Source organism: Quercus robur, chromosome 5 (genome assembly GCF_932294415.1).
Source record: "Quercus robur chromosome 5, dhQueRobu3.1, whole genome shotgun sequence".
Taxonomy (NCBI): Eukaryota; Viridiplantae; Streptophyta; class Magnoliopsida; order Fagales; family Fagaceae; genus Quercus; species Quercus robur.
Window position 1 is genome coordinate 33,261,803 of NC_065538.1, and position 25,665 is coordinate 33,287,467.

General features: G+C 52.5%; 72 non-coding genes across 72 annotated transcripts; all 72 read right to left on the reverse strand.

Moving 5' to 3' along the window:
* Positions 1–118: 118 nt before the first annotated feature.
* LOC126731444 (5S ribosomal RNA) lies at positions 119–237 on the reverse strand. Its single transcript, XR_007658691.1, has one exon. It is a non-coding gene; the product is annotated as a 5S ribosomal RNA (ribosomal RNA).
* Positions 238–474: 237 nt separating this feature from the next.
* Positions 475–593, reverse strand: LOC126730130 (5S ribosomal RNA). The gene has a single exon (XR_007657419.1). It is a non-coding gene; the product is annotated as a 5S ribosomal RNA (ribosomal RNA).
* A 236-nt stretch (positions 594–829) lies between these two features.
* On the reverse strand, positions 830–948 carry LOC126730132 (5S ribosomal RNA). Its single transcript, XR_007657421.1, has one exon. It is a non-coding gene; the product is annotated as a 5S ribosomal RNA (ribosomal RNA).
* Positions 949–1,186: 238 nt separating this feature from the next.
* On the reverse strand, positions 1,187–1,305 carry LOC126730134 (5S ribosomal RNA). The gene has a single exon (XR_007657422.1). It is a non-coding gene; the product is annotated as a 5S ribosomal RNA (ribosomal RNA).
* Positions 1,306–1,542: 237 nt separating this feature from the next.
* LOC126730135 (5S ribosomal RNA) lies at positions 1,543–1,661 on the reverse strand. Its single transcript, XR_007657423.1, has one exon. It is a non-coding gene; the product is annotated as a 5S ribosomal RNA (ribosomal RNA).
* Positions 1,662–1,897: 236 nt separating this feature from the next.
* Positions 1,898–2,016, reverse strand: LOC126731445 (5S ribosomal RNA). Its single transcript, XR_007658692.1, has one exon. It is a non-coding gene; the product is annotated as a 5S ribosomal RNA (ribosomal RNA).
* Positions 2,017–2,253: 237 nt separating this feature from the next.
* On the reverse strand, positions 2,254–2,372 carry LOC126730136 (5S ribosomal RNA). The gene has a single exon (XR_007657424.1). It is a non-coding gene; the product is annotated as a 5S ribosomal RNA (ribosomal RNA).
* A 236-nt stretch (positions 2,373–2,608) lies between these two features.
* On the reverse strand, positions 2,609–2,727 carry LOC126730701 (5S ribosomal RNA). Its single transcript, XR_007657963.1, has one exon. It is a non-coding gene; the product is annotated as a 5S ribosomal RNA (ribosomal RNA).
* A 237-nt stretch (positions 2,728–2,964) lies between these two features.
* On the reverse strand, positions 2,965–3,083 carry LOC126730137 (5S ribosomal RNA). The gene has a single exon (XR_007657425.1). It is a non-coding gene; the product is annotated as a 5S ribosomal RNA (ribosomal RNA).
* A 236-nt stretch (positions 3,084–3,319) lies between these two features.
* On the reverse strand, positions 3,320–3,438 carry LOC126731446 (5S ribosomal RNA). Its single transcript, XR_007658693.1, has one exon. It is a non-coding gene; the product is annotated as a 5S ribosomal RNA (ribosomal RNA).
* A 237-nt stretch (positions 3,439–3,675) lies between these two features.
* LOC126730138 (5S ribosomal RNA) lies at positions 3,676–3,794 on the reverse strand. Its single transcript, XR_007657426.1, has one exon. It is a non-coding gene; the product is annotated as a 5S ribosomal RNA (ribosomal RNA).
* Positions 3,795–4,030: 236 nt separating this feature from the next.
* On the reverse strand, positions 4,031–4,149 carry LOC126730139 (5S ribosomal RNA). The gene has a single exon (XR_007657427.1). It is a non-coding gene; the product is annotated as a 5S ribosomal RNA (ribosomal RNA).
* A 237-nt stretch (positions 4,150–4,386) lies between these two features.
* On the reverse strand, positions 4,387–4,505 carry LOC126730140 (5S ribosomal RNA). Its single transcript, XR_007657428.1, has one exon. It is a non-coding gene; the product is annotated as a 5S ribosomal RNA (ribosomal RNA).
* A 236-nt stretch (positions 4,506–4,741) lies between these two features.
* LOC126731447 (5S ribosomal RNA) lies at positions 4,742–4,860 on the reverse strand. Its single transcript, XR_007658694.1, has one exon. It is a non-coding gene; the product is annotated as a 5S ribosomal RNA (ribosomal RNA).
* A 237-nt stretch (positions 4,861–5,097) lies between these two features.
* LOC126730141 (5S ribosomal RNA) lies at positions 5,098–5,216 on the reverse strand. Its single transcript, XR_007657429.1, has one exon. It is a non-coding gene; the product is annotated as a 5S ribosomal RNA (ribosomal RNA).
* A 236-nt stretch (positions 5,217–5,452) lies between these two features.
* LOC126730142 (5S ribosomal RNA) lies at positions 5,453–5,571 on the reverse strand. Its single transcript, XR_007657430.1, has one exon. It is a non-coding gene; the product is annotated as a 5S ribosomal RNA (ribosomal RNA).
* Positions 5,572–5,808: 237 nt separating this feature from the next.
* LOC126730144 (5S ribosomal RNA) lies at positions 5,809–5,927 on the reverse strand. Its single transcript, XR_007657432.1, has one exon. It is a non-coding gene; the product is annotated as a 5S ribosomal RNA (ribosomal RNA).
* A 236-nt stretch (positions 5,928–6,163) lies between these two features.
* On the reverse strand, positions 6,164–6,282 carry LOC126730145 (5S ribosomal RNA). The gene has a single exon (XR_007657433.1). It is a non-coding gene; the product is annotated as a 5S ribosomal RNA (ribosomal RNA).
* A 237-nt stretch (positions 6,283–6,519) lies between these two features.
* On the reverse strand, positions 6,520–6,638 carry LOC126731304 (5S ribosomal RNA). The gene has a single exon (XR_007658555.1). It is a non-coding gene; the product is annotated as a 5S ribosomal RNA (ribosomal RNA).
* Positions 6,639–6,874: 236 nt separating this feature from the next.
* Positions 6,875–6,993, reverse strand: LOC126730146 (5S ribosomal RNA). The gene has a single exon (XR_007657434.1). It is a non-coding gene; the product is annotated as a 5S ribosomal RNA (ribosomal RNA).
* A 237-nt stretch (positions 6,994–7,230) lies between these two features.
* Positions 7,231–7,349, reverse strand: LOC126731448 (5S ribosomal RNA). The gene has a single exon (XR_007658695.1). It is a non-coding gene; the product is annotated as a 5S ribosomal RNA (ribosomal RNA).
* A 237-nt stretch (positions 7,350–7,586) lies between these two features.
* Positions 7,587–7,705, reverse strand: LOC126730147 (5S ribosomal RNA). Its single transcript, XR_007657435.1, has one exon. It is a non-coding gene; the product is annotated as a 5S ribosomal RNA (ribosomal RNA).
* Positions 7,706–7,942: 237 nt separating this feature from the next.
* Positions 7,943–8,061, reverse strand: LOC126730148 (5S ribosomal RNA). The gene has a single exon (XR_007657436.1). It is a non-coding gene; the product is annotated as a 5S ribosomal RNA (ribosomal RNA).
* Positions 8,062–8,297: 236 nt separating this feature from the next.
* Positions 8,298–8,416, reverse strand: LOC126731800 (5S ribosomal RNA). The gene has a single exon (XR_007659039.1). It is a non-coding gene; the product is annotated as a 5S ribosomal RNA (ribosomal RNA).
* Positions 8,417–8,653: 237 nt separating this feature from the next.
* On the reverse strand, positions 8,654–8,772 carry LOC126731504 (5S ribosomal RNA). The gene has a single exon (XR_007658749.1). It is a non-coding gene; the product is annotated as a 5S ribosomal RNA (ribosomal RNA).
* A 236-nt stretch (positions 8,773–9,008) lies between these two features.
* LOC126730149 (5S ribosomal RNA) lies at positions 9,009–9,127 on the reverse strand. The gene has a single exon (XR_007657437.1). It is a non-coding gene; the product is annotated as a 5S ribosomal RNA (ribosomal RNA).
* A 237-nt stretch (positions 9,128–9,364) lies between these two features.
* On the reverse strand, positions 9,365–9,483 carry LOC126730150 (5S ribosomal RNA). The gene has a single exon (XR_007657438.1). It is a non-coding gene; the product is annotated as a 5S ribosomal RNA (ribosomal RNA).
* A 236-nt stretch (positions 9,484–9,719) lies between these two features.
* Positions 9,720–9,838, reverse strand: LOC126731449 (5S ribosomal RNA). The gene has a single exon (XR_007658696.1). It is a non-coding gene; the product is annotated as a 5S ribosomal RNA (ribosomal RNA).
* Positions 9,839–10,075: 237 nt separating this feature from the next.
* Positions 10,076–10,194, reverse strand: LOC126730151 (5S ribosomal RNA). The gene has a single exon (XR_007657439.1). It is a non-coding gene; the product is annotated as a 5S ribosomal RNA (ribosomal RNA).
* Positions 10,195–10,430: 236 nt separating this feature from the next.
* LOC126730762 (5S ribosomal RNA) lies at positions 10,431–10,549 on the reverse strand. The gene has a single exon (XR_007658025.1). It is a non-coding gene; the product is annotated as a 5S ribosomal RNA (ribosomal RNA).
* Positions 10,550–10,786: 237 nt separating this feature from the next.
* On the reverse strand, positions 10,787–10,905 carry LOC126730152 (5S ribosomal RNA). Its single transcript, XR_007657440.1, has one exon. It is a non-coding gene; the product is annotated as a 5S ribosomal RNA (ribosomal RNA).
* Positions 10,906–11,141: 236 nt separating this feature from the next.
* LOC126730153 (5S ribosomal RNA) lies at positions 11,142–11,260 on the reverse strand. Its single transcript, XR_007657441.1, has one exon. It is a non-coding gene; the product is annotated as a 5S ribosomal RNA (ribosomal RNA).
* A 237-nt stretch (positions 11,261–11,497) lies between these two features.
* LOC126730155 (5S ribosomal RNA) lies at positions 11,498–11,616 on the reverse strand. The gene has a single exon (XR_007657443.1). It is a non-coding gene; the product is annotated as a 5S ribosomal RNA (ribosomal RNA).
* A 236-nt stretch (positions 11,617–11,852) lies between these two features.
* LOC126730156 (5S ribosomal RNA) lies at positions 11,853–11,971 on the reverse strand. The gene has a single exon (XR_007657444.1). It is a non-coding gene; the product is annotated as a 5S ribosomal RNA (ribosomal RNA).
* Positions 11,972–12,208: 237 nt separating this feature from the next.
* Positions 12,209–12,327, reverse strand: LOC126731451 (5S ribosomal RNA). The gene has a single exon (XR_007658698.1). It is a non-coding gene; the product is annotated as a 5S ribosomal RNA (ribosomal RNA).
* Positions 12,328–12,564: 237 nt separating this feature from the next.
* Positions 12,565–12,683, reverse strand: LOC126730157 (5S ribosomal RNA). The gene has a single exon (XR_007657445.1). It is a non-coding gene; the product is annotated as a 5S ribosomal RNA (ribosomal RNA).
* Positions 12,684–12,919: 236 nt separating this feature from the next.
* Positions 12,920–13,038, reverse strand: LOC126730158 (5S ribosomal RNA). Its single transcript, XR_007657446.1, has one exon. It is a non-coding gene; the product is annotated as a 5S ribosomal RNA (ribosomal RNA).
* Positions 13,039–13,275: 237 nt separating this feature from the next.
* On the reverse strand, positions 13,276–13,394 carry LOC126730159 (5S ribosomal RNA). Its single transcript, XR_007657447.1, has one exon. It is a non-coding gene; the product is annotated as a 5S ribosomal RNA (ribosomal RNA).
* A 236-nt stretch (positions 13,395–13,630) lies between these two features.
* LOC126730160 (5S ribosomal RNA) lies at positions 13,631–13,749 on the reverse strand. Its single transcript, XR_007657448.1, has one exon. It is a non-coding gene; the product is annotated as a 5S ribosomal RNA (ribosomal RNA).
* A 237-nt stretch (positions 13,750–13,986) lies between these two features.
* Positions 13,987–14,105, reverse strand: LOC126731452 (5S ribosomal RNA). Its single transcript, XR_007658699.1, has one exon. It is a non-coding gene; the product is annotated as a 5S ribosomal RNA (ribosomal RNA).
* Positions 14,106–14,342: 237 nt separating this feature from the next.
* On the reverse strand, positions 14,343–14,461 carry LOC126730161 (5S ribosomal RNA). Its single transcript, XR_007657449.1, has one exon. It is a non-coding gene; the product is annotated as a 5S ribosomal RNA (ribosomal RNA).
* A 236-nt stretch (positions 14,462–14,697) lies between these two features.
* Positions 14,698–14,816, reverse strand: LOC126730162 (5S ribosomal RNA). The gene has a single exon (XR_007657450.1). It is a non-coding gene; the product is annotated as a 5S ribosomal RNA (ribosomal RNA).
* A 237-nt stretch (positions 14,817–15,053) lies between these two features.
* Positions 15,054–15,172, reverse strand: LOC126730163 (5S ribosomal RNA). The gene has a single exon (XR_007657451.1). It is a non-coding gene; the product is annotated as a 5S ribosomal RNA (ribosomal RNA).
* Positions 15,173–15,408: 236 nt separating this feature from the next.
* Positions 15,409–15,527, reverse strand: LOC126730164 (5S ribosomal RNA). Its single transcript, XR_007657452.1, has one exon. It is a non-coding gene; the product is annotated as a 5S ribosomal RNA (ribosomal RNA).
* A 236-nt stretch (positions 15,528–15,763) lies between these two features.
* On the reverse strand, positions 15,764–15,882 carry LOC126731453 (5S ribosomal RNA). The gene has a single exon (XR_007658700.1). It is a non-coding gene; the product is annotated as a 5S ribosomal RNA (ribosomal RNA).
* A 237-nt stretch (positions 15,883–16,119) lies between these two features.
* Positions 16,120–16,238, reverse strand: LOC126730166 (5S ribosomal RNA). Its single transcript, XR_007657454.1, has one exon. It is a non-coding gene; the product is annotated as a 5S ribosomal RNA (ribosomal RNA).
* Positions 16,239–16,476: 238 nt separating this feature from the next.
* On the reverse strand, positions 16,477–16,595 carry LOC126730167 (5S ribosomal RNA). Its single transcript, XR_007657455.1, has one exon. It is a non-coding gene; the product is annotated as a 5S ribosomal RNA (ribosomal RNA).
* Positions 16,596–16,831: 236 nt separating this feature from the next.
* Positions 16,832–16,950, reverse strand: LOC126731454 (5S ribosomal RNA). Its single transcript, XR_007658701.1, has one exon. It is a non-coding gene; the product is annotated as a 5S ribosomal RNA (ribosomal RNA).
* A 238-nt stretch (positions 16,951–17,188) lies between these two features.
* LOC126730168 (5S ribosomal RNA) lies at positions 17,189–17,307 on the reverse strand. Its single transcript, XR_007657456.1, has one exon. It is a non-coding gene; the product is annotated as a 5S ribosomal RNA (ribosomal RNA).
* Positions 17,308–17,543: 236 nt separating this feature from the next.
* LOC126730169 (5S ribosomal RNA) lies at positions 17,544–17,662 on the reverse strand. Its single transcript, XR_007657457.1, has one exon. It is a non-coding gene; the product is annotated as a 5S ribosomal RNA (ribosomal RNA).
* A 238-nt stretch (positions 17,663–17,900) lies between these two features.
* Positions 17,901–18,019, reverse strand: LOC126730170 (5S ribosomal RNA). Its single transcript, XR_007657458.1, has one exon. It is a non-coding gene; the product is annotated as a 5S ribosomal RNA (ribosomal RNA).
* A 236-nt stretch (positions 18,020–18,255) lies between these two features.
* Positions 18,256–18,374, reverse strand: LOC126731696 (5S ribosomal RNA). The gene has a single exon (XR_007658938.1). It is a non-coding gene; the product is annotated as a 5S ribosomal RNA (ribosomal RNA).
* Positions 18,375–18,611: 237 nt separating this feature from the next.
* LOC126730171 (5S ribosomal RNA) lies at positions 18,612–18,730 on the reverse strand. Its single transcript, XR_007657459.1, has one exon. It is a non-coding gene; the product is annotated as a 5S ribosomal RNA (ribosomal RNA).
* Positions 18,731–18,966: 236 nt separating this feature from the next.
* Positions 18,967–19,085, reverse strand: LOC126730172 (5S ribosomal RNA). The gene has a single exon (XR_007657460.1). It is a non-coding gene; the product is annotated as a 5S ribosomal RNA (ribosomal RNA).
* A 237-nt stretch (positions 19,086–19,322) lies between these two features.
* On the reverse strand, positions 19,323–19,441 carry LOC126730173 (5S ribosomal RNA). Its single transcript, XR_007657461.1, has one exon. It is a non-coding gene; the product is annotated as a 5S ribosomal RNA (ribosomal RNA).
* A 236-nt stretch (positions 19,442–19,677) lies between these two features.
* Positions 19,678–19,796, reverse strand: LOC126730174 (5S ribosomal RNA). The gene has a single exon (XR_007657462.1). It is a non-coding gene; the product is annotated as a 5S ribosomal RNA (ribosomal RNA).
* A 237-nt stretch (positions 19,797–20,033) lies between these two features.
* Positions 20,034–20,152, reverse strand: LOC126730175 (5S ribosomal RNA). The gene has a single exon (XR_007657463.1). It is a non-coding gene; the product is annotated as a 5S ribosomal RNA (ribosomal RNA).
* Positions 20,153–20,388: 236 nt separating this feature from the next.
* LOC126730177 (5S ribosomal RNA) lies at positions 20,389–20,507 on the reverse strand. Its single transcript, XR_007657465.1, has one exon. It is a non-coding gene; the product is annotated as a 5S ribosomal RNA (ribosomal RNA).
* Positions 20,508–20,744: 237 nt separating this feature from the next.
* Positions 20,745–20,863, reverse strand: LOC126730178 (5S ribosomal RNA). The gene has a single exon (XR_007657466.1). It is a non-coding gene; the product is annotated as a 5S ribosomal RNA (ribosomal RNA).
* A 236-nt stretch (positions 20,864–21,099) lies between these two features.
* Positions 21,100–21,218, reverse strand: LOC126731697 (5S ribosomal RNA). Its single transcript, XR_007658939.1, has one exon. It is a non-coding gene; the product is annotated as a 5S ribosomal RNA (ribosomal RNA).
* A 238-nt stretch (positions 21,219–21,456) lies between these two features.
* Positions 21,457–21,575, reverse strand: LOC126730179 (5S ribosomal RNA). Its single transcript, XR_007657467.1, has one exon. It is a non-coding gene; the product is annotated as a 5S ribosomal RNA (ribosomal RNA).
* A 237-nt stretch (positions 21,576–21,812) lies between these two features.
* On the reverse strand, positions 21,813–21,931 carry LOC126730180 (5S ribosomal RNA). The gene has a single exon (XR_007657468.1). It is a non-coding gene; the product is annotated as a 5S ribosomal RNA (ribosomal RNA).
* Positions 21,932–22,167: 236 nt separating this feature from the next.
* LOC126730181 (5S ribosomal RNA) lies at positions 22,168–22,286 on the reverse strand. Its single transcript, XR_007657469.1, has one exon. It is a non-coding gene; the product is annotated as a 5S ribosomal RNA (ribosomal RNA).
* A 237-nt stretch (positions 22,287–22,523) lies between these two features.
* Positions 22,524–22,642, reverse strand: LOC126731455 (5S ribosomal RNA). The gene has a single exon (XR_007658702.1). It is a non-coding gene; the product is annotated as a 5S ribosomal RNA (ribosomal RNA).
* A 237-nt stretch (positions 22,643–22,879) lies between these two features.
* LOC126730182 (5S ribosomal RNA) lies at positions 22,880–22,998 on the reverse strand. Its single transcript, XR_007657470.1, has one exon. It is a non-coding gene; the product is annotated as a 5S ribosomal RNA (ribosomal RNA).
* Positions 22,999–23,234: 236 nt separating this feature from the next.
* On the reverse strand, positions 23,235–23,353 carry LOC126730183 (5S ribosomal RNA). Its single transcript, XR_007657471.1, has one exon. It is a non-coding gene; the product is annotated as a 5S ribosomal RNA (ribosomal RNA).
* A 237-nt stretch (positions 23,354–23,590) lies between these two features.
* Positions 23,591–23,709, reverse strand: LOC126731456 (5S ribosomal RNA). The gene has a single exon (XR_007658703.1). It is a non-coding gene; the product is annotated as a 5S ribosomal RNA (ribosomal RNA).
* Positions 23,710–23,946: 237 nt separating this feature from the next.
* LOC126730184 (5S ribosomal RNA) lies at positions 23,947–24,065 on the reverse strand. The gene has a single exon (XR_007657472.1). It is a non-coding gene; the product is annotated as a 5S ribosomal RNA (ribosomal RNA).
* Positions 24,066–24,301: 236 nt separating this feature from the next.
* On the reverse strand, positions 24,302–24,420 carry LOC126730185 (5S ribosomal RNA). The gene has a single exon (XR_007657473.1). It is a non-coding gene; the product is annotated as a 5S ribosomal RNA (ribosomal RNA).
* A 237-nt stretch (positions 24,421–24,657) lies between these two features.
* LOC126730186 (5S ribosomal RNA) lies at positions 24,658–24,776 on the reverse strand. The gene has a single exon (XR_007657474.1). It is a non-coding gene; the product is annotated as a 5S ribosomal RNA (ribosomal RNA).
* A 237-nt stretch (positions 24,777–25,013) lies between these two features.
* Positions 25,014–25,132, reverse strand: LOC126730188 (5S ribosomal RNA). The gene has a single exon (XR_007657476.1). It is a non-coding gene; the product is annotated as a 5S ribosomal RNA (ribosomal RNA).
* A 236-nt stretch (positions 25,133–25,368) lies between these two features.
* On the reverse strand, positions 25,369–25,487 carry LOC126731457 (5S ribosomal RNA). Its single transcript, XR_007658704.1, has one exon. It is a non-coding gene; the product is annotated as a 5S ribosomal RNA (ribosomal RNA).
* Between the last annotated feature and the right edge of the window lie 178 nt (positions 25,488–25,665).

Genomic DNA, 25,665 nt, shown 5'->3' on the forward strand with positions numbered 1-25,665 from the left:
ACGAGTTCAGCGGCTCGTATTTTTGGCCTGGGGCAGACTAAGCCTACGAAGCGAGCGTGCTGGACCGCCGTAAACGGTAAGCCCGGCGACAAAAAAAAAAAATCCAAAGAAAAAGAGAGGGGTGCAACACGAGGACTTCCCAGGAGGTCACCCATCCTAGTACTACTCTCGCCCAAACACGCTTAACTGAGGAGTTCTGATGGGATCCGGTGCATTAGTGTTGGTATGATCGCACCCATCAGCATAAGCGCGTTAAATCCTTATAAAGGATCCGAATGCAGCGATGCACTCTAACACCAGGGAGCTGCAGCCCGAGGGCATTTCCAGATCGCCGCCACCAAATTAGCACCCAAAACGAGATCAGCGGCTCGTATTTTTGGCCTGGGGCAGACTAAGCCTACGAAGCGAGCGTGCTGGACCGCCGTAAACGGTAAGCCCGGCGACAAAAAAAAAAAAAATCCGAAGAAAAAGAGAGGGGTGCAACACGAGGACTTCCCAGGAGGTCACCCATCCTAGTACTACTCTCGCCCAAACACGCTTAACTGCGGAGTTCTGATGGGATCCGGTGCATTAGTGTTGGTATGATCGCACCCATCAGCATAAGCGCGTTAAATCCTTATAAAGGATCCGAATGCAGCGATGCACTCTAACACCAGGGAGCTGCAGCCCGAGGGCATTTCCAGATCGCCGCCACCAAATTAGCACCCAAAACGAGTTCAGCGGCTCGTATTTTTGGCCTGGGGCAGACTAAGCCTACGAAGCGAGCGTGCTGGACCGCCGTAAACGGTAAGCCCGGCGACAAAAAAAAAAAAATCCGAAGAAAAAGAGAGGGGTGCAACACGAGGACTTCCCAGGAGGTCACCCATCCTAGTACTACTCTCGCCCAAACACGCTTAACTGCGGAGTTCTGATGGGATCCGGTGCATTAGTGTTGGTATGATCGCACCCATCAGCATAAGCGCGTTAAATCCTTATAAAGGATCCGAATGCAGCGATGCACTCTAACACCAGGGAGCTGCAGCCCGAGGGCATTTCCAGATCGCCGCCACCAAATTAGCACCCAAAACGAGATCAGCGGCTCGTATTTTTGGCCTGGGGCAGACTAAGCCTACGAAGCGAGCGTGCTGGACCGCCGTAAACGGTAAGCCCGGCGACAAAAAAAAAAAAAAATCCGAAGAAAAAGAGAGGGGTGCAACACGAGGACTTCCCAGGAGGTCACCCATCCTAGTACTACTCTCGCCCAAACACGCTTAACTGCGGAGTTCTGATGGGATCCGGTGCATTAGTGTTGGTATGATCGCACCCATCAGCATAAGCGCGTTAAATCCTTATAAAGGATCCGAATGCAGCGATGCACTCTAACACCAGGGAGCTGCAGCCCGAGGGCATTTCCAGATCGCCGCCACCAAATTAGCACCCAAAACGAGTTCAGCGGCTCGTATTTTTGGCCTGGGGCAGACTAAGCCTACGAAGCGAGCGTGCTGGACCGCCGTAAACGGTAAGCCCGGCGACAAAAAAAAAAAAAATCCGAAGAAAAAGAGAGGGGTGCAACACGAGGACTTCCCAGGAGGTCACCCATCCTAGTACTACTCTCGCCCAAACACGCTTAACTGCGGAGTTCTGATGGGATCCGGTGCATTAGTGTTGGTATGATCGCACCCATCAGCATAAGCGCGTTAAATCCTTATAAAGGATCCGAATGCAGCGATGCACTCTAACACCAGGGAGCTGCAGCCCGAGGGCATTTCCAGATCGCCGCCACCAAATTAGCACCCAAAACGAGTTCAGCGGCTCGTATTTTTGGCCTGGGGCAGACTAAGCCTACGAAGCGAGCGTGCTGGACCGCCGTAAACGGTAAGCCCGGCGACAAAAAAAAAAAAATCCGAAGAAAAAGAGAGGGGTGCAACACGAGGACTTCCCAGGAGGTCACCCATCCTAGTACTACTCTCGCCCAAACACGCTTAACTGAGGAGTTCTGATGGGATCCGGTGCATTAGTGTTGGTATGATCGCACCCATCAGCATAAGCGCGTTAAATCCTTATAAAGGATCCGAATGCAGCGATGCACTCTAACACCAGGGAGCTGCAGCCCGAGGGCATTTCCAGATCGCCGCCACCAAATTAGCACCCAAAACGAGATCAGCGGCTCGTATTTTTGGCCTGGGGCAGACTAAGCCTACGAAGCGAGCGTGCTGGACCGCCGTAAACGGTAAGCCCGGCGACAAAAAAAAAAAAAATCCGAAGAAAAAGAGAGGGGTGCAACACGAGGACTTCCCAGGAGGTCACCCATCCTAGTACTACTCTCGCCCAAACACGCTTAACTGCGGAGTTCTGATGGGATCCGGTGCATTAGTGTTGGTATGATCGCACCCATCAGCATAAGCGCGTTAAATCCTTATAAAGGATCCGAATGCAGCGATGCACTCTAACACCAGGGAGCTGCAGCCCGAGGGCATTTCCAGATCGCCGCCACCAAATTAGCACCCAAAACGAGTTCAGCGGCTCGTATTTTTGGCCTGGGGCAGACTAAGCCTACGAAGCGAGCGTGCTGGACCGCCGTAAACGGTAAGCCCGGCGACAAAAAAAAAAAAATCCGAAGAAAAAGAGAGGGGTGCAACACGAGGACTTCCCAGGAGGTCACCCATTCTAGTACTACTCTCGCCCAAACACGCTTAACTGCGGAGTTCTGATGGGATCCGGTGCATTAGTGTTGGTATGATCGCACCCACCAGCATAAGCGCGTTAAATCCTTATAAAGGATCCGAATGCAGCGATGCACTCTAACACCAGGGAGCTGCAGCCCGAGGGCATTTCCAGATCGCCGCCACCAAATTAGCACCCAAAACGAGATCAGCGGCTCGTATTTTTGGCCTGGGGCAGACTAAGCCTACGAAGCGAGCGTGCTGGACCGCCGTAAACGGTAAGCCCAGCGACAAAAAAAAAAAAAATCCGAAGAAAAAGAGAGGGGTGCAACACGAGGACTTCCCAGGAGGTCACCCATCCTAGTACTACTCTCGCCCAAACACGCTTAACTGCGGAGTTCTGATGGGATCCGGTGCATTAGTGTTGGTATGATCGCACCCATGAGCATAAGCGCGTTAAATCCTTATAAAGGATCCGAATGCAGCGATGCACTCTAACACCAGGGAGCTGCAGCCCGAGGGCATTTCCAGATCGCCGCAACCAAATTAGCACCCAAAACGAGTTCAGCGGCTCGTATTTTTGGCCTGGGGCAGACTAAGCCTACGAAGCGAGCGTGCTGGACCGCCGTAAACGGTAAGCCCGGCGACAAAAAAAAAAAAATCCGAAGAAAAAGAGAGGGGTGCAACACGAGGACTTCCCAGGAGGTCACCCATCCTAGTACTACTCTCGCCCAAACACGCTTAACTGAGGAGTTCTGATGGGATCCGGTGCATTAGTGTTGGTATGATCGCACCCATCAGCATAAGCGCGTTAAATCCTTATAAAGGATCCGAATGCAGCGATGCACTCTAACACCAGGGAGCTGCAGCCCGAGGGCATTTCCAGATCGCCGCCACCAAATTAGCACCCAAAACGAGATCAGCGGCTCGTATTTTTGGCCTGGGGCAGACTAAGCCTACGAAGCGAGCGTGCTGGACCGCCGTAAACGGTAAGCCCCGCGACAAAAAAAAAAAAAATCCGAAGAAAAAGAGAGGGGTGCAACACGAGGACTTCCCAGGAGGTCACCCATCCTAGTACTACTCTCGCCCAAACACGCTTAACTGCGGAGTTCTGATGGGATCCGGTGCATTAGTGTTGGTATGATCGCACCCATCAGCATAAGCGCGTTAAATCCTTATAAAGGATCCGAATGCAGCGATGCACTCTAACACCAGGGAGCTGCAGCCCGAGGGCATTTCCAGATCGCCGCCACCAAATTAGCACCCAAAACGAGTTCAGCGGCTCGTATTTTTGGCCTGGGGCAGACTAAGCCTACGAAGCGAGCGTGCTGGACCGCCGTAAACGGTAAGCCCAGCGACAAAAAAAAAAAAATCCGAAGAAAAAGAGAGGGGTGCAACACGAGGACTTCCCAGGAGGTCACCCATCCTAGTACTACTCTCGCCCAAACACGCTTAACTGCGGAGTTCTGATGGGATCCGGTGCATTAGTGTTGGTATGATCGCACCCATCAGCATAAGCGCGTTAAATCCTTATAAAGGATCCGAATGCAGCGATGCACTCTAACACCAGGGAGCTGCAGCCCGAGGGCATTTCCAGATCGCCGCCACCAAATTAGCACCCAAAACGAGATCAGCGGCTCGTATTTTTGGCCTGGGGCAGACTAAGCCTACGAAGCGAGCGTGCTGGACCGCCGTAAACGGTAAGCCCGGCGACAAAAAAAAAAAAAATCCGAAGAAAAAGAGAGGGGTGCAACACGAGGACTTCCCAGGAGGTCACCCATCCTAGTACTACTCTCGCCCAAACACGCTTAACTGCGGAGTTCTGATGGGATCCGGTGCATTAGTGTTGGTATGATCGCACCCATCAGCATAAGCGCGTTAAATCCTTATAAAGGATCCGAATGCAGCGATGCACTCTAACACCAGGGAGCTGCAGCCCGAGGGCATTTCCAGATCGCCGCCACCAAATTAGCACCCAAAACGAGTTCAGCGGCTCGTATTTTTGGCCTGGGGCAGACTAAGCCTACGAAGCGAGCGTGCTGGACCGCCGTAAACGGTAAGCCCGGCGACAAAAAAAAAAAAATCCGAAGAAAAAGAGAGGGGTGCAACACGAGGACTTCCCAGGAGGTCACCCATCCTAGTACTACTCTCGCCCAAACACGCTTAACTGAGGAGTTCTGATGGGATCCGGTGCATTAGTGTTGGTATGATCGCACCCATCAGCATAAGCGCGTTAAATCCTTATAAAGGATCCGAATGCAGCGATGCACTCTAACACCAGGGAGCTGCAGCCCGAGGGCATTTCCAGATCGCCGCCACCAAATTAGCACCCAAAACGAGATCAGCGGCTCGTATTTTTGGCCTGGGGCAGACTAAGCCTACGAAGCGAGCGTGCTGGACCGCCGTAAACGGTAAGCCCGGCGACAAAAAAAAAAAAAATCCGAAGAAAAAGAGAGGGGTGCAACACGAGGACTTCCCAGGAGGTCACCCATCCTAGTACTACTCTCGCCCAAACACGCTTAACTGCGGAGTTCTGATGGGATCCGGTGCATTAGTGTTGGTATGATCGCACCCATCAGCATAAGCGCGTTAAATCCTTATAAAGGATCCGAATGCAGCGATGCACTCTAACACCAGGGAGCTGCAGCCCGAGGGCATTTCCAGATCGCCGCCACCAAATTAGCACCCAAAACGAGTTCAGCGGCTCGTATTTTTGGCCTGGGGCAGACTAAGCCTACGAAGCGAGCGTGCTGGACCGCCGTAAACGGTAAGCCCGGCGACAAAAAAAAAAAAATCCGTAGAAAAAGAGAGGGGTGCAACACGAGGACTTCCCAGGAGGTCACCCATCCTAGTACTACTCTCGCCCAAACACGCTTAACTGCGGAGTTCTGATGGGATCCGGTGCATTAGTGTTGGTATGATCGCACCCATCAGCATAAGCGCGTTAAATCCTTATAAAGGATCCGAATGCAGCGATGCACTCTAACACCAGGGAGCTGCAGCCCGAGGGCATTTCCAGATCGCCGCCACCAAATTAGCACCCAAAACGAGATCAGCGGCTCGTATTTTTGGCCTGGGGCAGACTAAGCCTACGAAGCGAGCGTGCTGGACCGCCGTAAACGGTAAGCCCGGCGACAAAAAAAAAAAAAATCCGAAGAAAAAGAGAGGGGTGCAACACGAGGACTTCCCAGGAGGTCACCCATCCTAGTACTACTCTCGCCCAAACACGCTTAACTGCGGAGTTCTGATGGGATCCGGTGCATTAGTGTTGGTATGATCGCACCCATCAGCATAAGCGCGTTAAATCCTTATAAAGGATCCGAATGCAGCGATGCACTCTAACACCAGGGAGCTGCAGCCCGAGGGCATTTCCAGATCGCCGCCACCAAATTAGCACCCAAAACGAGTTCAGCGGCTCGTATTTTTGGCCTGGGGCAGACTAAGCCTACGAAGCGAGCGTGCTGGACCGCCGTAAACGGTAAGCCCGGCGACAAAAAAAAAAAAATCCGAAGAAAAAGAGAGGGGTGCAACACGAGGACTTCCCAGGAGGTCACCCATCCTAGTACTACTCTCGCCCAAACACGCTTAACTGCGGAGTTCTGATGGGATCCGGTGCATTAGTGTTGGTATGATCGCACCCATCAGCATAAGCGCGTTAAATCCTTATAAAGGATCCGAATGCAGCGATGCACTCTAACACCAGGGAGCTGCAGCCCGAGGGCATTTCCAGATCGCCGCCACCAAATTAGCACCCAAAACGAGATCAGCGGCTCGTATTTTTGGCCTGGGGCAGACTAAGCCTACGAAGCGAGCGTGCTGGACCGCCGTAAACGGTAAGCCCGGCGACAAAAAAAAAAAAAATCCGAAGAAAAAGAGAGGGGTGCAACACGAGGACTTCCCAGGAGGTCACCCATCCTAGTACTACTCTTGCCCAAACACGCTTAACTGCGGAGTTCTGATGGGATCCGGTGCATTAGTGTTGGTATGATCGCACCCATCAGCATAAGCGCGTTAAATCCTTATAAAGGATCCGAATGCAGCGATGCACTCTAACACCAGGGAGCTGCAGCCCGAGGGCATTTCCAGATCGCCGCCACCAAATTAGCACCCAAAACGAGTTCAGCGGCTCGTATTTTTGGCCTGGGGCAGACTAAGCCTACGAAGCGAGCGTGCTGGACCGCCGTAAACGGTAAGCCCGGCGACAAAAAAAAAAAAATCCGAAGAAAAAGAGAGGGGTGCAACACGAGGACTTCCCAGGAGGTCACCCATCCTAGTACTACTCTCGCCCAAACACGCTTAACTGCGGAGTTCTGATGGGATCCGGTGCATTAGTGTTGGTATGATCGCACCCACCAGCATAAGCGCGTTAAATCCTTATAAAGGATCCGAATGCAGCGATGCACTCTAACACCAGGGAGCTGCAGCCCGAGGGCATTTCCAGATCGCCGCCACCAAATTAGCACCCAAAACGAGTTCAGCGGCTCGTATTTTTGGCCTGGGGCAGACTAAGCCTACGAAGCGAGCGTGCTGGACCGCCGTAAACGGTAAGCCCGGCGACAAAAAAAAAAAAAATCCGAAGAAAAAGAGAGGGGTGCAACACGAGGACTTCCCAGGAGGTCACCCATCCTAGTACTACTCTCGCCCAAACACGCTTAACTGAGGAGTTCTGATGGGATCCGGTGCATTAGTGTTGGTATGATCGCACCCATCAGCATAAGCGCGTTAAATCCTTATAAAGGATCCGAATGCAGCGATGCACTCTAACACCAGGGAGCTGCAGCCCGAGGGCATTTCCAGATCGCCGCCACCAAATTAGCACCCAAAACGAGATCAGCGGCTCGTATTTTTGGCCTGGGGCAGACTAAGCCTACGAAGCGAGCGTGCTGGACCGCCGTAAACGGTAAGCCCGGCGACAAAAAAAAAAAAAATCCGAAGAAAAAGAGAGGGGTGCAACACGAGGACTTCCCAGGAGGTCACCCATCCTAGTACTACTCTCGCCCAAACACGCTTAACTGCGGAGTTCTGATGGGATCCGGTGCATTAGTGTTGGTATGATCGCACCCACCAGCATAAGCGCGTTAAATCCTTATAAAGGATCCGAATGCAGCGATGCACTCTAACACCAGGGAGCTGCAGCCCGAGGGCATTTCCAGATCGCCGCCACCAAATTAGCACCCAAAACGAGATCAGCGGCTCGTATTTTTGGCCTGGGGCAGACTAAGCCTACGAAGCGAGCGTGCTGGACCGCCGTAAACGGTAAGCCCAGCGACAAAAAAAAAAAAAATCCGAAGAAAAAGAGAGGGGTGCAACACGAGGACTTCCCAGGAGGTCACCCATCCTAGTACTACTCTCGCCCAAACACGCTTAACTGCGGAGTTCTGATGGGATCCGGTGCATTAGTGTTGGTATGATCGCACCCATGAGCATAAGCGCGTTAAATCCTTATAAAGGATCCGAATGCAGCGATGCACTCTAACACCAGGGAGCTGCAGCCCGAGGGCATTTCCAGATCGCCGCAACCAAATTAGCACCCAAAACGAGTTCAGCGGCTCGTATTTTTGGCCTGGGGCAGACTAAGCCTACGAAGCGAGCGTGCTGGACCGCCGTAAACGGTAAGCCCGGCGACAAAAAAAAAAAAATCCGAAGAAAAAGAGAGGGGTGCAACATGAGGACTTCCCAGGAGGTCACCCATCCTAGTACTACTCTCGCCCAAACACGCTTAACTGAGGAGTTCTGATGGGATCCGGTGCATTAGTGTTGGTATGATCGCACCCATCAGCATAAGCGCGTTAAATCCTTATAAAGGATCCGAATGCAGCGATGCACTCTAACACCAGGGAGCTGCAGCCCGAGGGCATTTCCAGATCGCCGCCACCAAATTAGCACCCAAAACGAGATCAGCGGCTCGTATTTTTGGCCTGGGGCAGACTAAGCCTACGAAGCGAGCGTGCTGGACCGCCGTAAACGGTAAGCCCGGCGACAAAAAAAAAAAAAATCCGAAGAAAAAGAGAGGGGTGCAACATGAGGACTTCCCAGGAGGTCACCCATCCTAGTACTACTCTCGCCCAAACACGCTTAACTGCGGAGTTCTGATGGGATCCGGTGCATTAGTGTTGGTATGATCGCACCCATCAGCATAAGCGCGTTAAATCCTTATAAAGGATCCGAATGCAGCGATGCACTCTAACACCAGGGAGCTGCAGCCCGAGGGCATTTCCAGATCGCCGCCACCAAATTAGCACCCAAAACGAGTTCAGCGGCTCGTATTTTTGGCCTGGGGCAGACTAAGCCTACGAAGCGAGCGTGCTGGACCGCCGTAAACGGTAAGCCCGGCGACAAAAAAAAAAAAATCCGAAGAAAAAGAGAGGGGTGCAACACGAGGACTTCCCAGGAGGTCACCCATCCTAGTACTACTCTCGCCCAAACACGCTTAACTGCGGAGTTCTGATGGGATCCGGTGCATTAGTGTTGGTATGATCGCACCCATCAGCATAAGCGCGTTAAATCCTTATAAAGGATCCGAATGCAGCGATGCACTCTAACACCAGGGAGCTGCAGCCCGAGGGCATTTCCAGATCGCCGCCACCAAATTAGCACCCAAAACGAGATCAGCGGCTCGTATTTTTGGCCTGGGGCAGACTAAGCCTACGAAGCGAGCGTGCTGGACCGCCGTAAACGGTAAGCCCGGCGACAAAAAAAAAAAAAATCCGAAGAAAAAGAGAGGGGTGCAACACGAGGACTTCCCAGGAGGTCACCCATCCTAGTACTACTCTCGCCCAAACACGCTTAACTGCGGAGTTCTGATGGGATCCGGTGCATTAGTGTTGGTATGATCGCACCCATCAGCATAAGCGCGTTAAATCCTTATAAAGGATCCGAATGCAGCGATGCACTCTAACACCTGGGAGCTGCAGCCCGAGGGCATTTCCAGATCGCCGCCACCAAATTAGCACCCAAAACGAGTTCAGCGGCTCGTATTTTTGGCCTGGGGCAGACTAAGCCTACGAAGCGAGCGTGCTGGACCGCCCTAAACGGTAAGCCCGGCGACAAAAAAAAAAAAATCCGAAGAAAAAGAGAGGGGTGCAACACGAGGACTTCCCAGGAGGTCACCCATCCTAGTACTACTCTCGCCCAAACACGCTTAACTGAGGAGTTCTGATGGGATCCGGTGCATTAGTGTTGGTATGATCGCACCCATCAGCATAAGCGCGTTAAATCCTTATAAAGGATCCGAATGCAGCGATGCACTCTAACACCAGGGAGCTGCAGCCCGAGGGCATTTCCAGATCGCCGCCACCAAATTAGCACCCAAAACGAGATCAGCGGCTCGTATTTTTGGCCTGGGGCAGACTAAGCCTACGAAGCGAGCGTGCTGGACCGCCGTAAACGGTAAGCCCGGCGACAAAAAAAAAAAAAATCCGAAGAAAAAGAGAGGGGTGCAACACGAGGACTTCCCAGGAGGTCACCCATCCTAGTACTACTCTCGCCCAAACACGCTTAACTGCGGAGTTCTGATGGGATCCGGTGCATTAGTGTTGGTATGATCGCACCCATCAGCATAAGCGCGTTAAATCCTTATAAAGGATCCGAATGCAGCGATGCACTCTAACACCAGGGAGCTGCAGCCCGAGGGCATTTCCAGATCGCCGCCACCAAATTAGCACCCAAAACGAGTTCAGCGGCTCGTATTTTTGGCCTGGGGCAGACTAAGCCTACGAAGCGAGCGTGCTGGACCGCCGTAAACGGTAAGCCCGGCGACAAAAAAAAAAAAATCCGAAGAAAAAGAGAGGGGTGCAACACGAGGACTTCCCTGGAGGTCACCCATCCTAGTACTACTCTCGCCCAAACACGCTTAACTGCGGAGTTCTGATGGGATCCGGTGCATTAGTGTTGGTATGATCGCACCCATCAGCATAAGCGCGTTAAATCCTTATAAAGGATCCGAATGCAGCGATGCACTCTAACACCAGGGAGCTGCAGCCCGAGGGCATTTCCAGATCGCCGCCACCAAATTAGCACCCAAAACGAGATCAGCGGCTCGTATTTTTGGCCTGGGGCAGACTAAGCCTACGAAGCGAGCGTGCTGGACCGCCGTAAACGGTAAGCCCGGCGACAAAAAAAAAAAAAATCCGAAGAAAAAGAGAGGGGTGCAACACGAGGACTTCCCAGGAGGTCACCCATCCTAGTACTACTCTCGCCCAAACACGCTTAACTGCGGAGTTCTGATGGGATCCGGTGCATTAGTGTTGGTATGATCGCACCCATCAGCATAAGCGCGTTAAATCCTTATAAAGGATCCGAATGCAGCGATGCACTCTAACACCAGGGAGCTGCAGCCCGAGGGCATTTCCAGATCGCCGCCACCAAATTAGCACCCAAAACGAGTTCAGCGGCTCGTATTTTTGGCCTGGGGCAGACTAAGCCTACGAAGCGAGCGTGCTGGACCGCCGTAAACGGTAAGCCCGGCGACAAAAAAAAAAAAATCCGAAGAAAAAGAGAGGGGTGCAACACGAGGACTTCCCAGGAGGTCACCCATCCTAGTACTACTCTCGCCCAAACACGCTTAACTGCGGAGTTCTGATGGGATCCGGTGCATTAGTGTTGGTATGATCGCACCCATCAGCATAAGCGCGTTAAATCCTTATAAAGGATCCGAATGCAGCGATGCACTCTAACACCAGGGAGCTGCAGCCCGAGGGCATTTCCAGATCGCCGCCACCAAATTAGCACCCAAAACGAGATCAGCGGCTCGTATTTTTGGCCTGGGGCAGACTAAGCCAACGAAGCGAGCGTGCTGGACCGCCGTAAACGGTAAGCCCGGCGACAAAAAAAAAAAAAATCCGAAGAAAAAGAGAGGGGTGCAACACGAGGACTTCCCAGGAGGTCACCCATCCTAGTACTACTCTCGCCCAAACACGCTTAACTGCGGAGTTCTGATGGGATCCGGTGCATTAGTGTTGGTATGATCGCACCCATCAGCATAAGCGCGTTAAATCCTTATAAAGGATCCGAATGCAGCGATGCACTCTAACACCAGGGAGCTGCAGCCCGAGGGCATTTCCAGATCGCCGCCACCAAATTAGCACCCAAAACGAGTTCAGCGGCTCGTATTTTTGGCCTGGGGCAGACTAAGCCTACGAAGCGAGCGTGCTGGACCGCCGTAAACGGTAAGCCCGGCGACAAAAAAAAAAAAATCCGAAGAAAAAGAGAGGGGTGCAACACGAGGACTTCCCAGGAGGTCACCCATCCTAGTACTACTCTCGCCCAAACACGCTTAACTGCGGAGTTCTGATGGGATCCGGTGCATTAGTGTTGGTATGATCGCACCCACCAGCATAAGCGCGTTAAATCCTTATAAAGGATCCGAATGCAGCGATGCACTCTAACACCAGGGAGCTGCAGCCCGAGGTCATTTCCAGATCGCCGCCACCAAATTAGCACCCAAAACGAGTTCAGCGGCTCGTATTTTTGGCCTGGGGCAGACTAAGCCTACGAAGCGAGCGTGCTGGACCGCCGTAAACGGTAAGCCCGGCGACAAAAAAAAAAAAAATCCGAAGAAAAAGAGAGGGGTGCAACACGAGGACTTCCCAGGAGGTCACCCATCCTAGTACTACTCTCGCCCAAACACGCTTAACTGAGGAGTTCTGATGGGATCCGGTGCATTAGTGTTGGTATGATCGCACCCATCAGCATAAGCGCGTTAAATCCTTATAAAGGATCCGAATGCAGCGATGCACTCTAACACCAGGGAGCTGCAGCCCGAGGGCATTTCCAGATCGCCGCCACCAAATTAGCACCCAAAACGAGATCAGCGGCTCGTATTTTTGGCCTGGGGCAGACTAAGCCTACGAAGCGAGCGTGCTGGACCGCCGTAAACGGTAAGCCCGGCGACAAAAAAAAAAAAAATCCGAAGAAAAAGAGAGGGGTGCAACACGAGGACTTCCCAGGAGGTCACCCATCCTAGTACTACTCTCGCCCAAACACGCTTAACTGCGGAGTTCTGATGGGATCCGGTGCATTAGTGTTGGTATGATCGCACCCATCAGCATAAGCGCGTTAAATCCTTATAAAGGATCCGAATGCAGCGATGCACTCTAACACCAGGGAGCTGCAGCCCGAGGGCATTTCCAGATCGCCGCCACCAAATTAGCACCCAAAACGAGTTCAGCGGCTCGTATTTTTGGCCTGGGGCAGACTAAGCCTACGAAGCGAGCGTGCTGGACCGCCGTAAACGGTAAGCCCGGCGACAAAAAAAAAAAAATCCGAAGAAAAAGAGAGGGGTGCAACACGAGGACTTCCCAGGAGGTCACCCATCCTAGTACTACTCTCGCCCAAACACGCTTAACTGCGGAGTTCTGATGGGATCCGGTGCATTAGTGTTGGTATGATCGCACCCACCAGCATAAGCGCGTTAAATCCTTATAAAGGATCCGAATGCAGCGATGCACTCTAACACCAGGGAGCTGCAGCCCGAGGGCATTTCCAGATCGCCGCCACCAAATTAGCACCCAAAACGAGATCAGCGGCTCGTATTTTTGGCCTGGGGCAGACTAAGCCTACGAAGCGAGCGTGCTGGACCGCCGTAAACGGTAAGCCCGGCGACAAAAAAAAAAAAAATCCGAAGAAAAAGAGAGGGGTGCAACACGAGGACTTCCCAGGAGGTCACCCATCCTAGTACTACTCTCGCCCAAACACGCTTAACTGCGGAGTTCTGATGGGATCCGGTGCATTAGTGTTGGTATGATCGCACCCATCAGCATAAGCGCGTTAAATCCTTATAAAGGATCCGAATGCAGCGATGCACTCTAACACCAGGGAGCTGCAGCCCGAGGGCATTTCCAGATCGCCGCCACCAAATTAGCACCCAAAACGAGTTCAGCGGCTCGTATTTTTGGCCCGGGGCAGACTAAGCCTACGAAGCGAGCTTGCTGGACCGCCGTAAACGGTAAGCCCGGCGACAAAAAAAAAAAAATCCGAAGAAAAAGAGAGGGGTGCAACACGAGGACTTCCCAGGAGGTCACCCATCCTAGTACTACTCTCGCCCAAACACGCTTAACTGCGGAGTTCTGATGGGATCCGGTGCATTAGTGTTGGTATGATCGCACCCACCAGCATAAGCGCGTTAAATCCTTATAAAGGATCCGAATGCAGCGATGCACTCTAACACCAGGGAGCTGCAGCCCGAGGGCATTTCCAGATCGCCGCCACCAAATTAGCACCCAAAACGAGTTCAGCGGCTCGTATTTTTGGCCCGGGGCAGACTAAGCCTACGAAGCGAGCGTGCTGGACCGCCGTAAACGGTAAGCCCGGCGACAAAAAAAAAAAAAATCCGAAGAAAAAGAGAGGGGTGCAACACGAGGACTTCCCAGGAGGTCACCCATCCTAGTACTACTCTCGCCCAAACACGCTTAACTGAGGAGTTCTGATGGGATCCGGTGCATTAGTGTTGGTATGATCGCACCCATCAGCATAAGCGCGTTAAATCCTTATAAAGGATCCGAATGCAGCGATGCACTCTAACACCAGGGAGCTGCAGCCCGAGGGCATTTCCAGATCGCCGCCACCAAATTAGCACCCAAAACGAGATCAGCGGCTCGTATTTTTGGCCTGGGGCAGACTAAGCCTACGAAGCGAGCGTGCTGGACCGCCGTAAACGGTAAGCCCGGCGACAAAAAAAAAAAAAATCCGAAGAAAAAGAGAGGGGTGCAACACGAGGACTTCCCAGGAGGTCACCCATCCTAGTACTACTCTCGCCCAAACACGCTTAACTGCGGAGTTCTGATGGGATCCGGTGCATTAGTGTTGGTATGATCGCACCCATCAGCATAAGCGCGTTAAATCCTTATAAAGGATCCGAATGCAGCGATGCACTCTAACACCAGGGAGCTGCAGCCCGAGGGCATTTCCAGATCGCCGCCACCAAATTAGCACCCAAAACGAGTTCAGCGGCTCGTATTTTTGGCCTGGGGCAGACTAAGCCTACGAAGCGAGCGTGCTGGACCGCCGTAAACGGTAAGCCCGGCGACAAAAAAAAAAAAATCCGAAGAAAAAGAGAGGGGTGCAACACGAGGACTTCCCAGGAGGTCACCCATCCTAGTACTACTCTCGCCCAAACACGCTTAACTGCGGAGTTCTGATGGGATCCGGTGCATTAGTGTTGGTATGATCGCACCCACCAGCATAAGCGCGTTAAATCCTTATAAAGGATCCGAATGCAGCGATGCACTCTAACACCAGGGAGCTGCAGCCCGAGGGCATTTCCAGATCGCCGCCACCAAATTAGCACCCAAAACGAGATCAGCGGCTCGTATTTTTGGCCTGGGGCAGACTAAGCCTACGAAGCGAGCGTGCTGGACCGCCGTAAACGGTAAGCCCGGCGACAAAAAAAAAAAAAATCCGAAGAAAAAGAGAGGGGTGCAACACGAGGACTTCCCAGGAGGTCACCCATCCTAGTACTACTCTCGCCCAAACACGCTTAACTGCGGAGTTCTGATGGGATCCGGTGCATTAGTGTTGGTATGATCGCACCCATCAGCATAAGCGCGTTAAATCCTTATAAAGGATCCGAATGCAGCGATGCACTCTAACACCAGGGAGCTGCAGCCCGAGGGCATTTCCAGATCGCCGCCACCAAATTAGCACCCAAAACGAGTTCAGCGGCTCGTATTTTTGGCCCGGGGCAGACTAAGCCTACGAAGCGAGCTTGCTGGACCGCCGTAAACGGTAAGCCCGGCGACAAAAAAAAAAAAATCCGAAGAAAAAGAGAGGGGTGCAACACGAGGACTTCCCAGGAGGTCACCCATCCTAGTACTACTCTCGCCCAAACACGCTTAACTGCGGAGTTCTGATGGGATCCGGTGCATTAGTGTTGGTATGATCGCACCCATCAGCATAAGCGCGTTAAATCCTTATAAAGGATCCGAATGCAGCGATGCACTCTAACACCAGGGAGCTGCAGCCCGAGGGCATTTCCAGATCGCCGCCACCAAATTAGCACCCAAAACGAGTTCAGCGGCTCGTATTTTTGGCCTGGGGCAGACTAAGCCTACGAAGCGAGCGTGCTGGACCGCCGTAAACGGTAAGCCCGGCGACAAAAAAAAAAAAATCCGAAGAAAAAGAGAGGGGTGCAACACGAGGACTTCCCAGGAGGTCACCCATCCTAGTACTACTCTCGCCCAAACACGCTTAACTGAGGAGTTCTGATGGGATCCGGTGCATTAGTGTTGGTATGATCGCACCCATCAGCATAAGCGCGTTAAATCCTTATAAAGGATCCGAATGCAGCGATGCACTCTAACACCAGGGAGCTGCAGCCCGAGGGCATTTCCAGATCGCCGCCACCAAATTAGCACCCAAAACGAGATCAGCGGCTCGTATTTTTGGCCTGGGGCAGACTAAGCCTACGAAGCGAGCGTGCTGGACCGCCGTAAACGGTAAGCCCGGCGACAAAAAAAAAAAAAATCCGAAGAAAAAGAGAGGGGTGCAACACGAGGACTTCCCAGGAGGTCACCCATCCTAGTACTACTCTCGCCCAAACACGCTTAACTGCGGAGTTCTGATGGGATCCGGTGCATTAGTGTTGGTATGATCGCACCCATCAGCATAAGCGCGTTAAATCCTTATAAAGGATCCGAATGCAGCGATGCACTCTAACACCAGGGAGCTGCAGCCCGAGGGCATTTCCAGATCGCCGCCACCAAATTAGCACCCAAAACGAGATCAGCGGCTCGTATTTTTGGCCTGGGGCAGACTAAGCCTACGAAGCGAGCGTGCTGGACCGCCGTAAACGGTAAGCCCGGCGACAAAAAAAAAAAAAAATCCGAAGAAAAAGAGAGGGGTGCAACACGAGGACTTCCCAGGAGGTCACCCATCCTAGTACTACTCTCGCCCAAACACGCTTAACTGCGGAGTTCTGATGGGATCCGGTGCATTAGTGTTGGTATGATCGCACCCATCAGCATAAGCGCGTTAAATCCTTATAAAGGATCCGAATGCAGCGATGCACTCTAACACCAGGGAGCTGCAGCCCGAGGGCATTTCCAGATCGCCGCCACCAAATTAGCACCCAAAACGAGTTCAGCGGCTCGTATTTTTGGCCTGGGGCAGACTAGGCCTACGAAGAGAGCGTGCTGGACCGCCGTAAACGGTAAGCCCGGCGACAAAAAAAAAAAAATCCGAAGAAAAAGAGAGGGGTGCAACACGAGGACTTCCCAGGAGGTCACCCATCCTAGTACTACTCTCGCCCAAACACGCTTAACTGAGGAGTTCTGATGGGATCCGGTGCATTAGTGTTGGTATGATCGCACCCATCAGCATAAGCGCGTTAAATCCTTATAAAGGATCCGAATGCAGCGATGCACTCTAACACCAGGGAGCTGCAGCCCGAGGGCATTTCCAGATCGCCGCCACCAAATTAGCACCCAAAACGAGATCAGCGGCTCGTATTTTTGGCCTGGGGCAGTCTAAGCCTACGAAGCGAGCGTGCTGGACCGCCGTAAACGGTAAGCCCGGCGACAAAAAAAAAAAAAAATCCGAAGAAAAAGAGAGGGGTGCAACACGAGGACTTCCCAGGAGGTCACCCATCCTAGTACTACTCTCGCCCAAACACGCTTAACTGCGGAGTTCTGATGGGATCCGGTGCATTAGTGTTGGTATGATCGCACCCATCAGCATAAGCGCGTTAAATCCTTATAAAGGATCCGAATGCAGCGATGCACTCTAACACCAGGGAGCTGCAGCCCGAGGGCATTTCCAGATCGCCGCCACCAAATTAGCACCCAAAACGAGTTCAGCGGCTCGTATTTTTGGCCTGGGGCAGACTAAGCCTACGAAGCGAGCGTGCTGGACCGCCGTAAACGGTAAGCCCGGCGACAAAAAAAAAAAAATCCGAAGAAAAAGAGAGGGGTGCAACACGAGGACTTCCCAGGAGGTCACCCATCCTAGTACTACTCTCGCCCAAACACGCTTAACTGCGGAGTTCTGATGGGATCCGGTGCATTAGTGTTGGTATGATCGCACCCATCAGCATAAGCGCGTTAAATCCTTATAAAGGATCCGAATGCAGCGATGCACTCTAACACCAGGGAGCTGCAGCCCGAGGGCATTTCCAGATCGCCGCCACCAAATTAGCACCCAAAACGAGATCAGCGGCTCGTATTTTTGGCCTGGGGCAGTCTAAGCCTACGAAGCGAGCGTGCTGGACCGCCGTAAACGGTAAGCCCGGCGACAAAAAAAAAAAAAAATCCGAAGAAAAAGAGAGGGGTGCAACACGAGGACTTCCCAGGAGGTCACCCATCCTAGTACTACTCTCGCCCAAACACGCTTAACTGCGGAGTTCTGATGGGATCCGGTGCATTAGTGTTGGTATGATCGCACCCATCAGCATAAGCGCGTTAAATCCTTATAAAGGATCCGAATGCAGCGATGCACTCTAACACCAGGGAGCTGCAGCCCGAGGGCATTTCCAGATCGCCGCCACCAAATTAGCACCCAAAACGAGTTCAGCGGCTCGTATTTTTGGCCTGGGGCAGACTAAGCCTACGAAGCGAGCGTGCTGGACCGCCGTAAACGGTAAGCCCGGCGACAAAAAAAAAAAAATCCGAAGAAAAAGAGAGGGGTGCAACACGAGGACTTCCCAGGAGGTCACCCATCCTAGTACTACTCTCGCCCAAACACGCTTAACTGAGGAGTTCTGATGGGATCCGGTGCATTAGTGTTGGTATGATCGCACTCATCAGCATAAGCGCGTTAAATCCTTATAAAGGATCCGAATGCAGCGATGCACTCTAACACCAGGGAGCTGCAGCCCGAGGGCATTTCCAGATCGCCGCCACCAAATTAGCACCCAAAACGAGATCAGCGGCTCGTATTTTTGGCCTGGGGCAGACTAAGCCTACGAAGCGAGCGTGCTGGACCGCCGTAAACGGTAAGCCCGGCGACAAAAAAAAAAAAAATCCGAAGAAAAAGAGAGGGGTGCAACACGAGGACTTCCCAGGAGGTCACCCATCCTAGTACTACTCTCGCCCAAACACGCTTAACTGCGGAGTTCTGATGGGATCCGGTGCATTAGTGTTGGTATGATCGCACCCATCAGCATAAGCGCGTTAAATCCTTATAAAGGATCCGAATGCAGCGATGCACTCTAACACCAGGGAGCTGCAGCCCGAGGGCATTTCCAGATCGCCGCCACCAAATTAGCACCCAAAACGAGTTCAGCGGCTCGTATTTTTGGCCTGGGGCAGACTAAGCCTACGAAGCGAGCGTGCTGGACCGCCGTAAACGGTAAGCCCGGCGACAAAAAAAAAAAAATCCGAAGAAAAAGAGAGGGGTGCAACACGAGGACTTCCCAGGAGGTCACCCATCCTAGTACTACTCTCGCCCAAACACGCTTAACTGCGGAGTTCTGATGGGATCCGGTGCATTAGTGTTGGTATGATCGCACCCATCAGCATAAGCGCGTTAAATCCTTATAAAGGATCCGAATGCAGCGATGCACTCTAACACCAGGGAGCTGCAGCCCGAGGGCATTTCCAGATCGCCGCCACCAAATTAGCACCCAAAACGAGATCAGCGGCTCGTATTTTTGGCCTGGGGCAGACTAAGCCTACGAAGCGAGCGTGCTGGACCGCCGTAAACGGTAAGCCCGGCGACAAAAAAAAAAAAAATCCGAAGAAAAAGAGAGGGGTGCAACACGAGGACTTCCCAGGAGGTCACCCATCCTAGTACTACTCTCGCCCAAACACGCTTAACTGCGGAGTTCTGATGGGATCCGGTGCATTAGTGTTGGTATGATCGCACCCATCAGCATAAGCGCGTTAAATCCTTATAAAGGATCCGAATGCAGCGATGCACTCTAACACCAGGGAGCTGCAGCCCGAGGGCATTTCCAGATCGCCGCCACCAAATTAGCACCCAAAACGAGTTCAGCGGCTCGTATTTTTGGCCTGGGGCAGACTAAGCCTACGAAGCGAGCGTGCTGGACCGCCGTAAACGGTAAGCCCGGCGACAAAAAAAAAAAAATCCGAAGAAAAAGAGAGGGGTGCAACACGAGGACTTCCCAGGAGGTCACCCATCCTAGTACTACTCTCGCCCAAACACGCTTAACTGCGGAGTTCTGATGGGATCCGGTGCATTAGTGTTGGTATGATCGCACCCATCAGCATAAGCGCGTTAAATCCTTATAAAGGATCCGAATGCAGCGATGCACTCTAACACCAGGGAGCTGCAGCCCGAGGGCATTTCCAGATCGCCGCCACCAAATTAGCACCCAAAACGAGATCAGCGGCTCGTATTTTTGGCCTGGGGCAGACTAAGCCTACGAAGCGAGCGTGCTGGACCGCCGTAAACGGTAAGCCCGGCGACAAAAAAAAAAAAAATCCGAAGAAAAAGAGAGGGGTGCAACACGAGGACTTCCCAGGAGGTCACCCATCCTAGTACTACTCTCGCCCAAACACGCTTAACTGCGGAGTTCTGATGGGATCCGGTGCATTAGTGTTGGTATGATCGCACCCATCAGCATAAGCGCGTTAAATCCTTATAAAGGATCCGAATGCAGCGATGCACTCTAACACCAGGGAGCTGCAGCCCGAGGGCATTTCCAGATCGCCGCCACCAAATTAGCACCCAAAACGAGTTCAGCGGCTCGTATTTTTGGCCTGGGGCAGACTAAGCCTACGAAGCGAGCGTGCTGGACCGCCGTAAACGGTAAGCCCGGCGACAAAAAAAAAAAAATCCGAAGAAAAAGAGAGGGGTGCAACACGAGGACTTCCCAGGAGGTCACCCATCCTAGTACTACTCTCGCCCAAACACGCTTAACTGCGGAGTTCTGATGGGATCCGGTGCATTAGTGTTGGTATGATCGCACCCATCAGCATAAGCGCGTTAAATCCTTATAAAGGATCCGAATGCAGCGATGCACTCTAACACCAGGGAGCTGCAGCCCGAGGGCATTTCCAGATCGCCGCCACCAAATTAGCACCCAAAACGAGATCAGCGGCTCGTATTTTTGGCCTGGGGCAGTCTAAGCCTACGAAGCGAGCGTGCTGGACCGCCGTAAACGGTAAGCCCGGCGACAAAAAAAAAAAAAATCCGAAGAAAAAGAGAGGGGTGCAACACGAGGACTTCCCAGGAGGTCACCCATCCTAGTACTACTCTCGCCCAAACACGCTTAACTGCGGAGTTCTGATGGGATCCGGTGCATTAGTGTTGGTATGATCGCACCCATCAGCATAAGCGCGTTAAATCCTTATAAAGGATCCGAATGCAGCGATGCACTCTAACACCAGGGAGCTGCAGCCCGAGGGCATTTCCAGATCGCCGCCACCAAATTAGCACCCAAAACGAGTTCAGCGGCTCGTATTTTTGGCCTGGGGCAGACTAAGCCTACGAAGCGAGCGTGCTGGACCGCCGTAAACGGTAAGCCCGGCGACAAAAAAAAAAAAATCCGAAGAAAAAGAGAGGGGTGCAACACGAGGACTTCCCAGGAGGTCACCCATCCTAGTACTACTCTCGCCCAAACACGCTTAACTGAGGAGTTCTGATGGGATCCGGTGCATTAGTGTTGGTATGATCGCACTCATCAGCATAAGCGCGTTAAATCCTTATAAAGGATCCGAATGCAGCGATGCACTCTAACACCAGGGAGCTGCAGCCCGAGGGCATTTCCAGATCGCCGCCACCAAATTAGCACCCAAAACGAGATCAGCGGCTCGTATTTTTGGCCTGGGGCAGACTAAGCCTACGAAGCGAGCGTGCTGGACCGCCGTAAACGGTAAGCCCGGCGACAAAAAAAAAAAAAAATCCGAAGAAAAAGAGAGGGGTGCAACACGAGGACTTCCCAGGAGGTCACCCATCCTAGTACTACTCTCGCCCAAACACGCTTAACTGCGGAGTTCTGATGGGATCCGGTGCATTAGTGTTGGTATGATCGCACCCATCAGCATAAGCGCGTTAAATCCTTATAAAGGATCCGAATGCAGCGATGCACTCTAACACCAGGGAGCTGCAGCCCGAGGGCATTTCCAGATCGCCGCCACCAAATTAGCACCCAAAACGAGATCAGCGGCTCGTATTTTTGGCCTGGGGCAGACTAAGCCTACGAAGCGAGCGTGCTGGACCGCCGTAAACGGTAAGCCCGGCGACAAAAAAAAAAAAAATCCGAAGAAAAAGAGAGGGGTGCAACACGAGGACTTCCCAGGAGGTCACCCATCCTAGTACTACTCTCGCCCAAACACGCTTAACTGCGGAGTTCTGATGGGATCCGGTGCATTAGTGTTGGTATGATCGCACCCATCAGCATAAGCGCGTTAAATCCTTATAAAGGATCCGAATGCAGCGATGCACTCTAACACCAGGGAGCTGCAGCCCGAGGGCATTTCCAGATCGCCGCCACCAAATTAGCACCCAAAACGAGTTCAGCGGCTCGTATTTTTGGCCTGGGGCAGACTAAGCCTACGAAGCGAGCGTGCTGGACCGCCGTAAACGGTAAGCCCGGCGACAAAAAAAAAAAAATCCGAAGAAAAAGAGAGGGGTGCAACACGAGGACTTCCCAGGAGGTCACCCATCCTAGTACTACTCTCGCCCAAACACGCTTAACTGCGGAGTTCTGATGGGATCCGGTGCATTAGTGTTGGTATGATCGCACCCACCAGCATAAGCGCGTTAAATCCTTATAAAGGATCCGAATGCAGCGATGCACTCTAACACCAGGGAGCTGCAGCCCGAGGGCATTTCCAGATCGCCGCCACCAAATTAGCACCCAAAACGAGTTCAGCGGCTCGTATTTTTGGCCTGGGGCAGACTAAGCCTACGAAGCGAGCGTGCTGGACCGCCGTAAACGGTAAGCCCGGCGACAAAAAAAAAAAAAATCCGAAGAAAAAGAGAGGGGTGCAACACGAGGACTTCCCAGGAGGTCACCCATCCTAGTACTACTCTCGCCCAAACACGCTTAACTGAGGAGTTCTGATGGGATCCGGTGCATTAGTGTTGGTATGATCGCACCCATCAGCATAAGCGCGTTAAATCCTTATAAAGGATCCGAATGCAGCGATGCACTCTAACACCAGGGAGCTGCAGCCCGAGGGCATTTCCAGATCGCCGCCACCAAATTAGCACCCAAAACGAGATCAGCGGCTCGTATTTTTGGCCTGGGGCAGACTAAGCCTACGAAGCGAGCGTGCTGGACCGCCGTAAACGGTAAGCCCGGCGACAAAAAAAAAAAAAATCCGAAGAAAAAGAGAGGGGTGCAACACGAGGACTTCCCAGGAGGTCACCCATCCTAGTACTACTCTCGCCCAAACACGCTTAACTGCGGAGTTCTGATGGGATCCGGTGCATTAGTGTTGGTATGATCGCACCCATCAGCATAAGCGCGTTAAATCCTTATAAAGGATCCGAATGCAGCGATGCACTCTAACACCAGGGAGCTGCAGCCCGAGGGCATTTCCAGATCGCCGCCACCAAATTAGCACCCAAAACGAGTTCAGCGGCTCGTATTTTTGGCCTGGGGCAGACTAAGCCTACGAAGCGAGCGTGCTGGACCGCCGTAAACGGTAAGCCCGGCGACAAAAAAAAAAAAATCCGAAGAAAAAGAGAGGGGTGCAACACGAGGACTTCCCAGGAGGTCACCCATCCTAGTACTACTCTCGCCCAAACACGCTTAACTGCGGAGTTCTGATGGGATCCGGTGCATTAGTGTTGGTATGATCGCACCCACCAGCATAAGCGCGTTAAATCCTTATAAAGGATCCGAATGCAGCGATGCACTCTAACACCAGGGAGCTGCAGCCCGAGGGCATTTCCAGATCGCCGCCACCAAATTAGCACCCAAAACGAGTTCAGCGGCTCGTATTTTTGGCCTGGGGCAGACTAAGCCTACGAAGCGAGCGTGCTGGACCGCCGTAAACGGTAAGCCCGGCGACAAAAAAAAAAAAAATCCGAAGAAAAAGAGAGGGGTGCAACACGAGGACTTCCCAGGAGGTCACCCATCCTAGTACTACTCTCGCCCAAACACGCTTAACTGAGGAGTTCTGATGGGATCCGGTGCATTAGTGTTGGTATGATCGCACCCATCAGCATAAGCGCGTTAAATCCTTATAAAGGATCCGAATGCAGCGATGCACTCTAACACCAGGGAGCTGCAGCCCGAGGGCATTTCCAGATCGCCGCCACCAAATTAGCACCCAAAACGAGATCAGCGGCTCGTATTTTTGGCCTGGGGCAGACTAAGCCTACGAAGCGAGCGTGCTGGACCGCCGTAAACGGTAAGCCCGGCGACAAAAAAAAAAAAAATCCGAAGAAAAAGAGAGGGGTGCAACACGAGGACTTCCCAGGAGGTCACCCATCCTAGTACTACTCTCGCCCAAACACGCTTAACTGCGGAGTTCTGATGGGATCCGGTGCATTAGTGTTGGTATGATCGCACCCATCAGCATAAGCGCGTTAAATCCTTATAAAGGATCCGAATGCAGCGATGCACTCTAACACCAGGGAGCTGCAGCCCGAGGGCATTTCCAGATCGCCGCCACCAAATTAGCACCCAAAACGAGTTCAGCGGCTCGTATTTTTGGCCTGGGGCAGACTAAGCCTACGAAGCGAGCGTGCTGGACCGCCGTAAACGGTAAGCCCGGCGACAAAAAAAAAAAAATCCGAAGAAAAAGAGAGGGGTGCAACACGAGGACTTCCCAGGAGGTCACCCATCCTAGTACTACTCTCGCCCAAACACGCTTAACTGCGGAGTTCTGATGGGATCCGGTGCATTAGTGTTGGTATGATCGCACCCACCAGCATAAGCGCGTTAAATCCTTATAAAGGATCCGAATGCAGCGATGCACTCTAACACCAGGGAGCTGCAGCCCGAGGGCATTTCCAGATCGCCGCCACCAAATTAGCACCCAAAACGAGATCAGCGGCTCGTATTTTTGGCCTGGGGCAGACTAAGCCTACGAAGCGAGCGTGCTGGACCGCCGTAAACGGTAAGCCCGGCGACAAAAAAAAAAAAAATCCGAAGAAAAAGAGAGGGGTGCAACACGAGGACTTCCCAGGAGGTCACCCATCCTAGTACTACTCTCGCCCAAACACGCTTAACTGCGGAGTTCTGATGGGATCCGGTGCATTAGTGTTGGTATGATCGCACCCATCAGCATAAGCGCGTTAAATCCTTATAAAGGATCCGAATGCAGCGATGCACTCTAACACCAGGGAGCTGCAGCCCGAGGGCATTTCCAGATCGCCGCCACCAAATTAGCACCCAAAACGAGATCAGCGGCTCGTATTTTTGGCCTGGGGCAGACTAAGCCTACGAAGCGAGCGTGCTGGACCGCCGTAAACGGTAAGCCCGGCGACAAAAAAAAAAAAAATCCGAAGAAAAAGAGAGGGGTGCAACACGAGGACTTCCCAGGAGGTCACCCATCCTAGTACTACTCTCGCCCAAACACGCTTAACTGCGGAGTTCTGATGGGATCCGGTGCATTAGTGTTGGTATGATCGCACCCATCAGCATAAGCGCGTTAAATCCTTATAAAGGATCCGAATGCAGCGATGCACTCTAACACCAGGGAGCTGCAGCCCGAGGGCATTTCCAGATCGCCGCCACCAAATTAGCACCCAAAACGAGTTCAGCGGCTCGTATTTTTGGCCTGGGGCAGACTAAGCCTACGAAGCGAGCGTGCTGGACCACCGTAAACGGTAAGCCCGGCGACAAAAAAAAAAAAATCCGAAGAAAAAGAGAGGGGTGCAACACGAGGACTTCCCAGGAGGTCACCCATCCTAGTACTACTCTCGCCCAAACACGCTTAACTGAGGAGTTCTGATGGGATCCGGTGCATTAGTGTTGGTATGATCGCACCCATCAGCATAAGCGCGTTAAATCCTTATAAAGGATCCGAATGCAGCGATGCACTCTAACACCAGGGAGCTGCAGCCCGAGGGCATTTCCAGATCGCCGCCACCAAATTAGCACCCAAAACGAGATCAGCGGCTCGTATTTTTGGCCTGGGGCAGACTAAGCCTACGAAGCGAGCGTGCT